Here is a 12,131-nt window from a genome sequence, read left to right as displayed (position 1 = left end):
GATTAAAAAATTTGGGAAAAAAATAATATTATAGTACACTAAGCCTTAGAAATAAGAAACTTCTGGAAAGGGTTTGGTGCATTTTCGTAGAGTGGAAACTTCTGGAACTAGAAATTTGCGGGCTGTACGGTATGGTTTCACAAAAGAAGTATAGGACCCCCGCCCGATTTGTTATTTTATTGACAAATATACGACTTAGAGAAGAGTAATGCAATGGCCATTCCTAATTGGTTCAATCTGGCTTTTATGTTGATGTGGCGGCCGGTCCGTCTAGACATTTGGTTTTGGTTCTATGCTTCTTCTTCTTTTTCTCTGGCAAAACGGTTTTGGTTCTCGACTTCTAGTTTAAAACCCAAGTTTACACGGATATAAAAACCCAACAAAAGTATATATATTCCAAGAATTACAAAGTTTCCGTCAATTAGAAAGGTTTTTCCACTAATTTCTGACTAGCAATAATCTAGACATTTTTTTACAAAGATAGTCACTGTTTTATAAAAGTTCTAGCTGTGAAACAAATGTAAATAAGAAATTTTCAAAATTTTGAAAGAAAAAAAAAAACCTAAAGGAACTTTGTAAACGCAAGAGTATAAAGCAAATATTCAAGATTTTTAAATGCCAATTACAGTATAAAAATCTTATTATTAGAATAAGTTTTACTCTTCTATGTAGTTAACTATATTTGTTTATCTTTATCAGTTTGTTCTGTCTGAATTGGCCGGTTGAAACAGTATCTGGAGCAGAACATCGTTGTTGTTTTTTTTAAAACATCCGGAGAACCTAATTTTTTCTTATAAAGAAAAATATAATAGCAAATTCACTTACAAACAAATTATATCGTTTTGGTTTGACCATATAGAACGCATCCTAATTCGTTCGCTTGGACTTTCCCTAGAAACAGTAGGCTCCGTAGCCACCATTTTGCTTCAGATAATCCTTCGGACATGTGTCGAAAATGCTAAGTGACACTTGATGCATAGTGGCGATGCCTCCTGGTACGTGTTAGCGCTCAACATCTGGCTTATAACACGATAGTTTAGATTTACGAATTATTTTAGCATCTTCAAACTTAGCTCAAGAAGCTCTGAACAACATATAGCTTTCTTCTGAACCGAATGTTCTTGTTTAAAATTTTATAAATAGATAATTAAAGAAGAGAATTTTATCAATTATGTCATATACATACAGTATCAATCTTCTGAACCGAAGTGTCATTTTTTTTGAATCATTTTTCCGCCTGTCACACTTTCTATGTTTAAAGACAATTATATTCTTATGCAATTCTTTAACATAACAATTAAAAAATAAATATTAAATTATTTTTTTTTACAAAACCTAAAATTTACTTTTCATCTTCTTCTTTCATCTCTCTTTCTCGTTCCAACGACAAAACTTGGGATTTTTTTCTATCTTTTCTCTCTAATTTTTTTATTGAAATCCTCAAACTTTTCATCTTTTAATCTTTATATCATGTATGTCTCTATTCAACGATGACATACAATTGAGATCAACCCTTCTATAAATCGTTTCTTCATCCACACCATTCTTTGGCCATGTTCTCCATCTGAATCAGATCTAATTGACTAAGTTTAAGTCCATTTTGTTCTAACTTGATCTAGCAGTTTGTCTCGTTCCAGATATGTTTTCATTGAGGTTGGGTATGAGTTTTTCCATGTTAATTGTGTTTCTGCTTTTGGTTTCATTCAAAAACAGTGACTCAACATTGAGCATTCGATAGACCAGATCTAGTGGACCAGATCCGGTGGACCATATTCGATGGAGCAGATCCGATGGACCAAATCCGATGGACCAAATCTGATGAACCAAATCCGATGGACCAGATTTGATGGAATAAATTGTCCATTTCCTGTTTCCTAACTTGTTGTCCATTGTGCATATATATTGACCAACTAATTGCCGCAAGTCATAGACCAGATAATGACACAAGTGATGCACCATCCACATTCCAGCCAGGTTTTACTCTTTGGACCAGAAATTTGTCTTTCGATAGACCAGATCTGGTCCACTTAATATCTGGTCCACTTAATATGTCCATTTCATATTTTTCCTAACTTGTTATCCATCATGTTTTTTATTTTGATCGACAACTAATTATGATTCATAATAGAATGTAATAGCCTTTGGTCTATCTATATTTGACATTTGTCTATTTGTTATATTACTTCTGCTACTTACAACTTCACTTTCACTACTGATGGACAATTGCAAACATTGCACATATTGTCTATCATAACTTGTCTACTACATTTAGTCTATTAAAAGAGAAATATGTGTTGGATGACATAAATGAAAAGACAATAAATGACATAAAGATATATGACATCAAATTATGGACCAACAATTTATATGAGAAAGAGAATTATGTCCATAATTAATGTTGTCCACCGCATAAATTGTCATATCGACATCAAACAATTAATTGTTTTTTTTTCTCCTTCTTACTTATAGAGCTAATATAGTATTTTACTGTTATGGCACATAAATAAAAATAGCATAATCGAAAAGGTAAGAAAAAAAATAGCATTTCTCATAAATTTAATTATGAAAATGGCATTTCTCACCAAATTCCGAAACATGTACAAGTTTGTTTCAGACTATTAACTGAATGTTCTGCCATTTGGTCATTGCAAAAGGTTTCACCTGTTTGAGCTGTTGGTAAGACCCAAATATGAATATTGGGTCAGTTTGGACCTCAAAACATATAAGTTGTCATGTTCAAAACTTATCAAGTATTTTTCTTCACTATGTGATCGATGTAACTGTAAAGTATTATATACTTCATTTTCTAGTGCTTGGGACATATGAAAAGTTCAAGGAAAGATTGATACTCAAATAGTATTATCTTACAATCGTTAGATGATTAACAATTACAAATTGATGTGATTGTGGAATTAAGTTTGTTTACCGAAGTTTGTGATAAATCAGAATTTTATGTTTTGACAAAAGCAAAACCTCAAACATTTTATCGTACAATTGTTAGATGTTTATTATTATTTTTTGTTTTAGAAATATTGTCACACAAAGTCAGCTTAAAAAGTTGATCACATGTTACTAAAAGAAAAGAACAACAATTGAGAGAAAATGAGTGTTGTGTAATGATGACCCGTAGTTTGACTTATAAGACCCATATAAATCTGAATTACTCTTGTACTGATATAAAAGAAATCTCAATATATAAATATGTATGAAATTTTTTAGTACTTGAATGAATGGTGGAGACTTAAAGGAGAGAATGAGAGTAATATTAAGAGAATGAAAGAGTATTTGTAATAAGAAAGTAAAAGTTGTATATCACAATCACGTACAATGTTTCCTCTCATCACATATTTATAGACACACAATTAAGGATGAGTCACTTAATCAAAAGAGAGAAACATGACAAGTGTTAAAACATGTGTCATGTTTAGTGATGAATAATCACTTCTTTATAACACTCCCCCTTGAATATTCATCACTAGAGAATTACGTACTGCCTCGTTAAAAACCTTATCATGGAAAAACCTATTGGGATAAAAACCATGACAAGGAAAAAAGAGTACAGTGACGTAATATCCCCCTGGAAAAAATATGAATGGTCTTTTCTTCAAAGATCTCGTAGATGACGCATTCCGATGCTATGAATATGCTTCCTGAATATGGTAGTCGGAAGTGATTTTGTAAAGAGATCTGCTGCGTTGTCACTTGATCGGATATATTGGATATTGACTTCCTTGTTCTTCTCGAGTTCTTGAGCGTAGGAGAAGAATCTTGGAGGAATATGTTTTGTTCTGTCGCTCTTGATATAACCTTCTTTGATTTGAGCGACACAAGCTGCATTGTCTTCGTATAGTGTCGTTGGCTCCTTATTGCTGACCATTCCACTTGCATCTTTTATATGGTTTGACATGGATCTGAGCCATACACATTCTCTGCATGCTTCATGAAGCGCTATTAGTTCTGCGTGGTTCGAAGAGGTGGCGACCAAAGTCTGTTTTTGTGAACGCCACGAGATTGCAGTTCCTCCAATTGTGAAAACGTATCCAGTTTGGGATCGAGATTTATGTGGATCCGATAAATATCCTGCATCTGCAAAACCAACTAGACCAAACATAGAGTTTCTTCGATACAACAATCCCAAGTCAATCGTACCTTGAAGATAGGGGAATATGTGCTTAATTCCATTCTAGTGCCTGCGAGTAGGAGCTGAGTTGTATCTTGCAAGTAAATTAGTTGCAAATGCAATGTCTGGTCGGGTACAATTTGCAAGATACATAAGTCCACCGATAGCACTCATATAAGGTACTTTGGGACCAAGTATTTCTTCATTCTCTTCACAAGGTCTGAATGGATCTGTATCAACATTCAGAGACCTACCGACCATTGGAGTACTCAAAGGAGTCGCTTTATCCATATAAAAGCGCTTTAAAATCTTTTTCGTATAATTTGATTGATGCACAAATACTCCATCTTGGAGATGTTCTATTAGAAGACCGAGGCAAAATTTTGTCTTTCCAAGATATTTCATTTCGAATTCTTCTTTCATATGAGTTCTAGTATCATCAATCTCCTTTTGAGTTCTAATTATATTGAGATCATCAACATATACAGCAATGATCACAAATCCCGATGAGGATTTCTTTATAAAGACGCAAGGGCATATTTCATTATTTACACACCCTTTCTTCAATAAGTGATCGCTTAAGCGATTATACCACATGCGTCCGGATTGTTTTAATCCGTAAAGTGATCGCTGTAATTTTACCGCATATATCTCATTAGGCTTTTCTTTTAAAATCTCAGGAACCTTAAATCCTTCTGGAATTTTCATGTGTATTTCATTATCCAATGATCCATATAAATACGCTGTCACTACATCCATAAGGTACATTTCTAAATTATTAGAAGCTGTTAGATTCATTAAGTACCTGAATGTAATTGCATCCATGACCGGAGAATATGTTTCCTCATAATCAACTCCCGGCCTTTGAGAAAAATCTTGTGCAACAAGTCGGGCTTTATATCGTGTTATCTCATCTTTCTCATTTCTCTTTCTCACGAAAACCCACTTGCACCCAACAGGTTTTATATCATTAGATGCAGTGACAATAGGTCCGAAGACATTTCTTTTATTAAGGGAGAACAATTCAGTTTGCATTGCGCTTTTCCATTTCTCCCAGTCAGGCCTTTGTTGGCACTCTGACACAGACCTTGGATCAGGATCATCATTTTCATAATCAATCTCTTTAGATACAGGAAAAAAAAATTCCATTATCATCATCGATTTCATCTCTAGCCCATAATTTTCCATCTTGGGCATAGTTAATAGAGATCTCATAATTTTCTGTATCGTCTTCCTGATGACTTTTCTCTTTACTTGGTTTCTCTTGAACCTTTTCATTTCCGTCTCCCATTTTCTTTTTCTTTCGGGGATTTTTATTTTTAGAACCTATTGGCCTCCCCCGTTTCAATTGAACTTTAGGCTCATTAACCTTTTTCCCATCGATTTCCTCTCTAGGAATTGCAACTCTTGATGGTGCATTTGCAGCGGGAATATGTGATTTTGTCACCCTTTTTGTATCTGTGAACGCATCTGGTAATTGATTTGCCAAATTTTGTAAATGTACAATTTTCTGAACTTCCAGCTCACGTTGATTCGTAGGGGGATCAAGATGTACCAAAGATGGTGTATTCCATGTAATCTCTTTTGGTACCTGTTTAATTCCTCCCCCTAACGCTGGAAATTCATCTTCATTAAAATGGCAATCATCAAAACGTGTTGTAAACATATCACCAGCTTGTGGTTCAAGATAATTTATGATACTTGGTGATGCATAACCGACGTATATTCCCAATCTCCTTTGTGGCCCCATTTTTGTTCTTTGCGGTGGGGCTATAGGAACATAAACCGCACATCCAAAAACACGGAGATGAGAAATGTTTGGTTCTTGACCAGGCGTTAATTGTAAAGGGGAATATGTCTTGTATGCAATTGGTCGTATTTGGACCAATGCTGCAGCATGCAATATAGCATGACCCCATATAGAAATTGGGAGTTTTGTTCTCAATATCAACGGTCTAGCAATGAGTTGTAACCGTTTAATCAAAGATTCAGCCATGCCATTTTGTGTATGAACATGAGGGACCGGATGTTCAACATCAATTCCCATTGACATACAATATTCATTAAAAAAGCTTGTGAAGTGAATTCACCAGCGTTATCAAGCCTTACTTTCTTTATGGCATAATCAGGGAATTGTGCTTTTAACCTGATTATTTGGGAAATGAATTTTGCGAAAGCCGTATTTCTTGTTGTCAAAAGACACACATATGATCATCTACTAGATGCGTCAATAATTACCATAAAATAACGAAATGACCCGCATGAAGGGTGAATAGGTCCACATATATCACCATGTATTCTCTCTAACAATATTGGTAATTCATTCCCGACTTTGGTTGGCGATGGCCTAATTATGAGTTTTTCTTGAGAACATGCATCACATGAAAACTCACTAGAACAATAAATTTTCTGGTTTTTTAACGGGTGGCCATTAGAATTTTGCACAATTTTTCGCATCATGATTGAACCAGGATGTCCAAGTCTCTCATGCCAAATCTTAAACGTATTAGTAAACTTTGAGTTTACTATAACATACAATGCGAATACATTTATTTTTGTGCAATATAATCCATAGGATAACATTGGTAACTCTTCCAATATATGTTTTTCCTCGGATTTGATGCAAAGATATTCAATGTCATTCTTATTCATAGTCTCTATAAGATATCCATTTCTTCGGATATCTCTGAAACTTATCAAGTTTCGTTGAGACTTAGGGGAATATAATGCATCTTTTATTTCAAATTTTGTTCCTCTTGGCATTAAAAAATTGGCTTCGCCAAAACCCATTATAATCTTTGCATTTCCAGATATAGTGCTCACGCCTTTAGCGGAGTCATTCATTTTGAGAGAGGAGAAATATTTTTTATCTCTAAATATTGAGTGCGTAGTAGCACTATCTGCTAGACACATTTCTTCATCCTTAATCTCAAAAGTTGACATTTTCTGGAGATAAAACATTCATAAAATATGCATTAATATATAACAAAGTCTTAGGAGATTTAATATATATTACAAAAAGACTTTAAACACCAAAAGTTTTACAAGCATATTTTACATAAAGATTTTAATCGCATGATTTTCCACTCTCTTGATTGACGAGGAAATCTGCGATATCCATATGAGTTTCATCATTGAGACCATGGTAGGAAAGTCCAGCTTCATTTGAGATGAGATTGGTCTCAACGTCTCTTTCTTTTTCCTTTTGAGATGCTTGATATAGATCGGCCAAATGCTTTGGTATACGACAAGTTTGGTACCAATGACCTTTCATGCCGCATCTGTAACAAATACTCTCATCTTTTTTTCTTTATAACGCGGCTGGCATCATTTACACGAAGATCGTTGTTGGCTTTGCCAGCGTTGAAGCTATTAGGATAGTGACATCTTCCTCTACCTCGGCCACGACCTCCTCCACGCCCACGACCACGACCACGGCCTCGACCGCGTCCGCGTCCTCGTCCTTGCCAATTATTATAATTGGATGAAGCAACATTCACTTCTGGAAGTGGAGCTGATCCAGTTGGACGAGTTTGATGATTCAGCATCACGAGTTGATTATTTTGTTCAGCAACAAGAAGAACGTGCATTAACTCAGAATATCGAGTGTATCCTTTGGTCAGGTATTGTTCTTGCAGGATTATATTTCCAGGATGAAAAGTTGAGAGCGTTTTTTCGATCATATCATAATCGCTCACTTCTTCGCCACACAAAGCCATCCTGGAGGTGATTCCGAACATAGCAGAATTAAATTCACCAACACTTTTGTAATCCAAGAACCGGAGATTTAACCACTCATGTCTAGCCTTTGGTAAGATCACATATTTCTGGTGATCAAACCTATCTTTGAGTGATTGCCAAAGATCTACAGTATCTTCTTTCGTGATGTACTCGTTTTTCAGATTATCGTGGAGGTGGTGGCGTAAAAACACCATGGCCTTGGACTTATCCTCATCTGACGTCGTTTCCGACGGATCGATGGTGCTTAAAAGCCCATCCGATCTCAGATGCATTCGTGCATCCGATGCCCATGTCATATAATTTTTTCCAGATACATCAAGGGCAAGGATTTCGAGTCTGGCGAGATTTGACATAATTATCTACATGAATAATAAGTCCGTTATTAATTTATTCATGAGATTTTGAGGGGGCAGAGTCTTCCATAATATAATATAAATCTTAACATATGATCGAGAAGGCAAAGCCTATCTTTCTGATCAAGAATGTAGATCTATATGATCAAGTAGGCAGAGCCTACCATTATGATTAAGGAGAAGACATAGTCTTTTTACTCCGTAAATATCTCATATATATATTCTTGAATTTAAAGGAATTTAAAGAAATTTTAAATAAACAAATTCGACATAAATTAGATGTTATCTCAAAATAGTGATCTGTATAGAAACGGTTGGATTGGTTGGAGCAGAGAGACGATCGTGCTGATAACGTGATATAAAAGAGATCTTAATATATATATACGTATGAGATTTCTTAGTACTTGAATGAGTGGTGGAGAATTAAAGGAGAGAATGAGAGTAATATTAAAAGAAGGAAAGAGGACTTGTAATAAGAAAGTAAAAATTGTATACCACAATCACGTACAATGTTTCCTCTCATCACATATATATAGGCACACAATTAAGGATGAGTCACTTAATCAAAAGAGAGAAAATGACAAGTGTTAAAACATGTGTCATGTTTAGTGATGAATAATCACTTCTTTATAACATGTACAAAATTTACTATAAGCGTGAGGTTTTTGCTAAAATCAAAATAATTTCTATAATCAAAATAACGTGTTGAGATGATGACACTTCAAAGTAAGGAAAACTAACAAAGTAATAGTAATGATTAATCCAGTCGACCAGGCATTTGCGATCCATGTGTATAATTTGACTTTAATGAGACCGCCTGCTTCATCTCCCATGCAAAGCGTACCGAGACATCACACCACTGCCTTATATTCTCCTATCCAAAGTAGTCGGTCCGAATAGCGAATGCCAAGACACAAGGAAAAAAAGGTGAAATTAATCATATCTGACAGAACCATATAACAACAAAAAGTCCCAAGTCTAAATAGTAAAAATTGTATTGTTACTATAACTCTTTTCAATTTGCAGATAACTCGTTACACTTAGCAGATAACTAACCCAACTATATAACCTTTAGTAGAATTCAGTGGGTCCATTGCCCCAATCCATGTATTGGGAATCTCCTTTTTTAGCTAAAGTGGATGGGACTTGAAGAGGACATGCCTATACTTTTTTCAATAATGGGGATTACAACCCAAACTTATGATCATTGTATAACTTGTATTTGTAAATCAGTTATCTATAACCCACGTAAGATGTAATTATATAAAGATTTTACTTTGTGAATGGGAGATAGTTTATTTTCATTGTGATTTCAGTCATAGATGTAGTTAACCACTATCTATACTAGTATTTTTGCACCAGTTTTTGCTCAAAAATACTTTTTGGAAAATTTTTACATTTAATACATTGACTTTAATATTAGTTACCAAAAATTTCAAAATTAATTATAGGTAAGATTTAAAAAATAAGGAAATCTTTCTATCTCATTCAAACATAAATATATGATTCTCTTTCATTTTTATTTGAATTTATATTTAAATTATTTTGAATTATTCTATAATAAATTTAGTTAGTAAAAATTGTGATTTTTTCTTGCATATGATGTAATACAAATTTTTAAAAACAGACATATATTACTCAATAGATGAATAAAAAAATACGGGTACAATATTTCACATCGCCTAAAAAATTGGGCAATAGTTCAGACTCCAGAGTTATACTATAAAAAAGACAAAAATGATTCATAATACAAATGAGTAGAAAGCTTGATTTATCAGACATTCAAACTTCCAAAACTTTTATTTGGTTTATTCCGGTTCTTTATTTTTAAGATTTTTAAAAAGTTAAATATTATAAATATTTAAAATTTTAAAAAGTTAAATATTATAAATAGTATATTTTATAAAAAGTATAAATATTTATATTTTTTAAAAAGTTAAACTTTATAAAATGTTAAAAATATTAATAATATTTAAACGTTTATAGAGTTTCAAATATTCTAAATATTTAAACTTTATAAGAAGTTTAAATATTATAAATATTTCAACTGTTAAAAAAAGTTAGAAGACCTTTAAAATATTAATAACATAATTAAACTTTTACGAAAATTCAAATATGAGAAATACTCAACCATTTTAAGAATTCCAAGTATTATAAATATTTAAACTTTATAAGAAGCGCCAATCTTATAAAATGTAAATGGTTACAACTTTAATAAATAACATATCAACTCAATCTAATATTTATAATATAAAACAATAAATATTAAAAATAATGATCATATAGTGCGAGTTAAAATATCTCGGACAAAGTTATATACCGGGACGGATTTTGTCGATATTTATATAAATTTAAAATATCATTAATTTGGTGTTAAACGGGTAAAACATCATTTCATTATTTTGGTTAACACTATCGGTATCCCAGAACAGACATATCTAATTAAATTGATTAATAAATATTATGTAAAAAAATAATTTATATAGCAGTATTATATGGTTTAAACTTTAGACCATAAAATTAACAATTATTACATAATTATAACATATTTAACCAACAAATATAACTTATAATTTAAATGTTTTAGTTATAAATAATTTGTCTCGCAGTGTACCGCGGGTCTTAATCTAGTGTACGTTTAAAATGACAAGCTTATAAAAAAAACACAAGAAAGAAAAAAGGCAATTGTCATAAATACCACTAAAATAGGTTTTTATTCCAAAAATACCATAATTTAGTTTTTTTTCCAAAAATACCACTAAAATGTAAATTTTTCCAAAAATACCACATAATTGAACTAAAGTTCTAATAATAAAAACTAATTCCTAAATTCTAAATATTAAACCCTACCCCTAAAAAGTATACCCTAAAACTAAATGTGTCAACCCAAACCTAAAAAAAAACTAAAATGTGGTATTTTTGGAAAAAAAAAATTTTAGTGGTATTTTTTTTTGAACAAATATAAACATATGCTATATATTTGTTCAAAAAAAAATAAAAAAAAATAAACATATGCTATATATTGATTCACTCTTTCTTTGTCTAAGAAATTCCAGTTGGTCCACTCCACTCTTTTGGCAGAGACATGCACTCGATATTTTATATATTACCTTGGAAAACTATTTTTAACGGTTGGATTACCGTCTACCGATTTCATATTTATATAAATATTTTCAAATCATTTGACAAGTTAGAAACACAATATTGTTGTACCAAAGATTAACATATATAAAAAATAAAATAAGAGTCTTAAAGTTTCTGTCAACTCGAGTTTAGCTAGTGCTCAATTAAAGGAAATCTACGCAGGCGTTTGAGTAAAATCTATTGATGTTGTTATGTTGTTATGTCCACATCATCTTATACGTTGCTGCCATATAATTTAGTTTATACATATTCAATTACTCAATAGACATACGCACATGTGTACAATTCTGATGGGTCCAGCAAGTGCCGTATTTGTGTCCGCACAATATGTGACTTACAAATTATGCATCCCGAAAACAATGGATACGAATCATGTAACCATGCAACTATAAGGTAGGGGTATATAGCGTTAGCTAGGGTACACATGTGTATGACACTGTAGATTGGTAAAGGGGCCGATGTCATAGTACATATCATTGGGGTGTGATATGAGAACGCATTTATGTTGTCTGCCAGGAAATCACACAAACATATCAGAAACGATACTTCGATTTATATTTGTAGTCAACGAGTTATAGTATATAGCAAAGTCCAAAACACCAGGTACGATGTAAGTGTTATGTACACTTCCTTTGTTTCGGACTCCAAAAATAGAGTTAATAATACGACAATTGTCCGAAGATAGAATTTTAGATTAACAACGCATAAAGTGGTAATAGCCTTTGAAACAATGAAACGACAAAAAGAAATTATAAATCAATATTTGCAACTAG

At 32.7% G+C, this 12,131-nt stretch overlaps 1 pseudogene; it reads right to left on the bottom strand.

Annotated features, from left to right (window-relative positions):
• Positions 1–7,187: 7,187 nt before the first annotated feature.
• Positions 7,188–8,214, bottom strand: LOC147942797 (uncharacterized; annotated as a pseudogene).
• Between the last annotated feature and the right edge of the window lie 3,917 nt (positions 8,215–12,131).

This window comes from Camelina sativa, chromosome 6 (assembly GCF_030686135.1).
Source record: "Camelina sativa cultivar CO46 ecotype springtype chromosome 6, ASM3068613v1".
In the NCBI taxonomy this organism is placed as follows: domain Eukaryota; kingdom Viridiplantae; phylum Streptophyta; class Magnoliopsida; order Brassicales; family Brassicaceae; genus Camelina; species Camelina sativa.
This window is presented reverse-complemented; position numbering and strand designations above follow the sequence as displayed.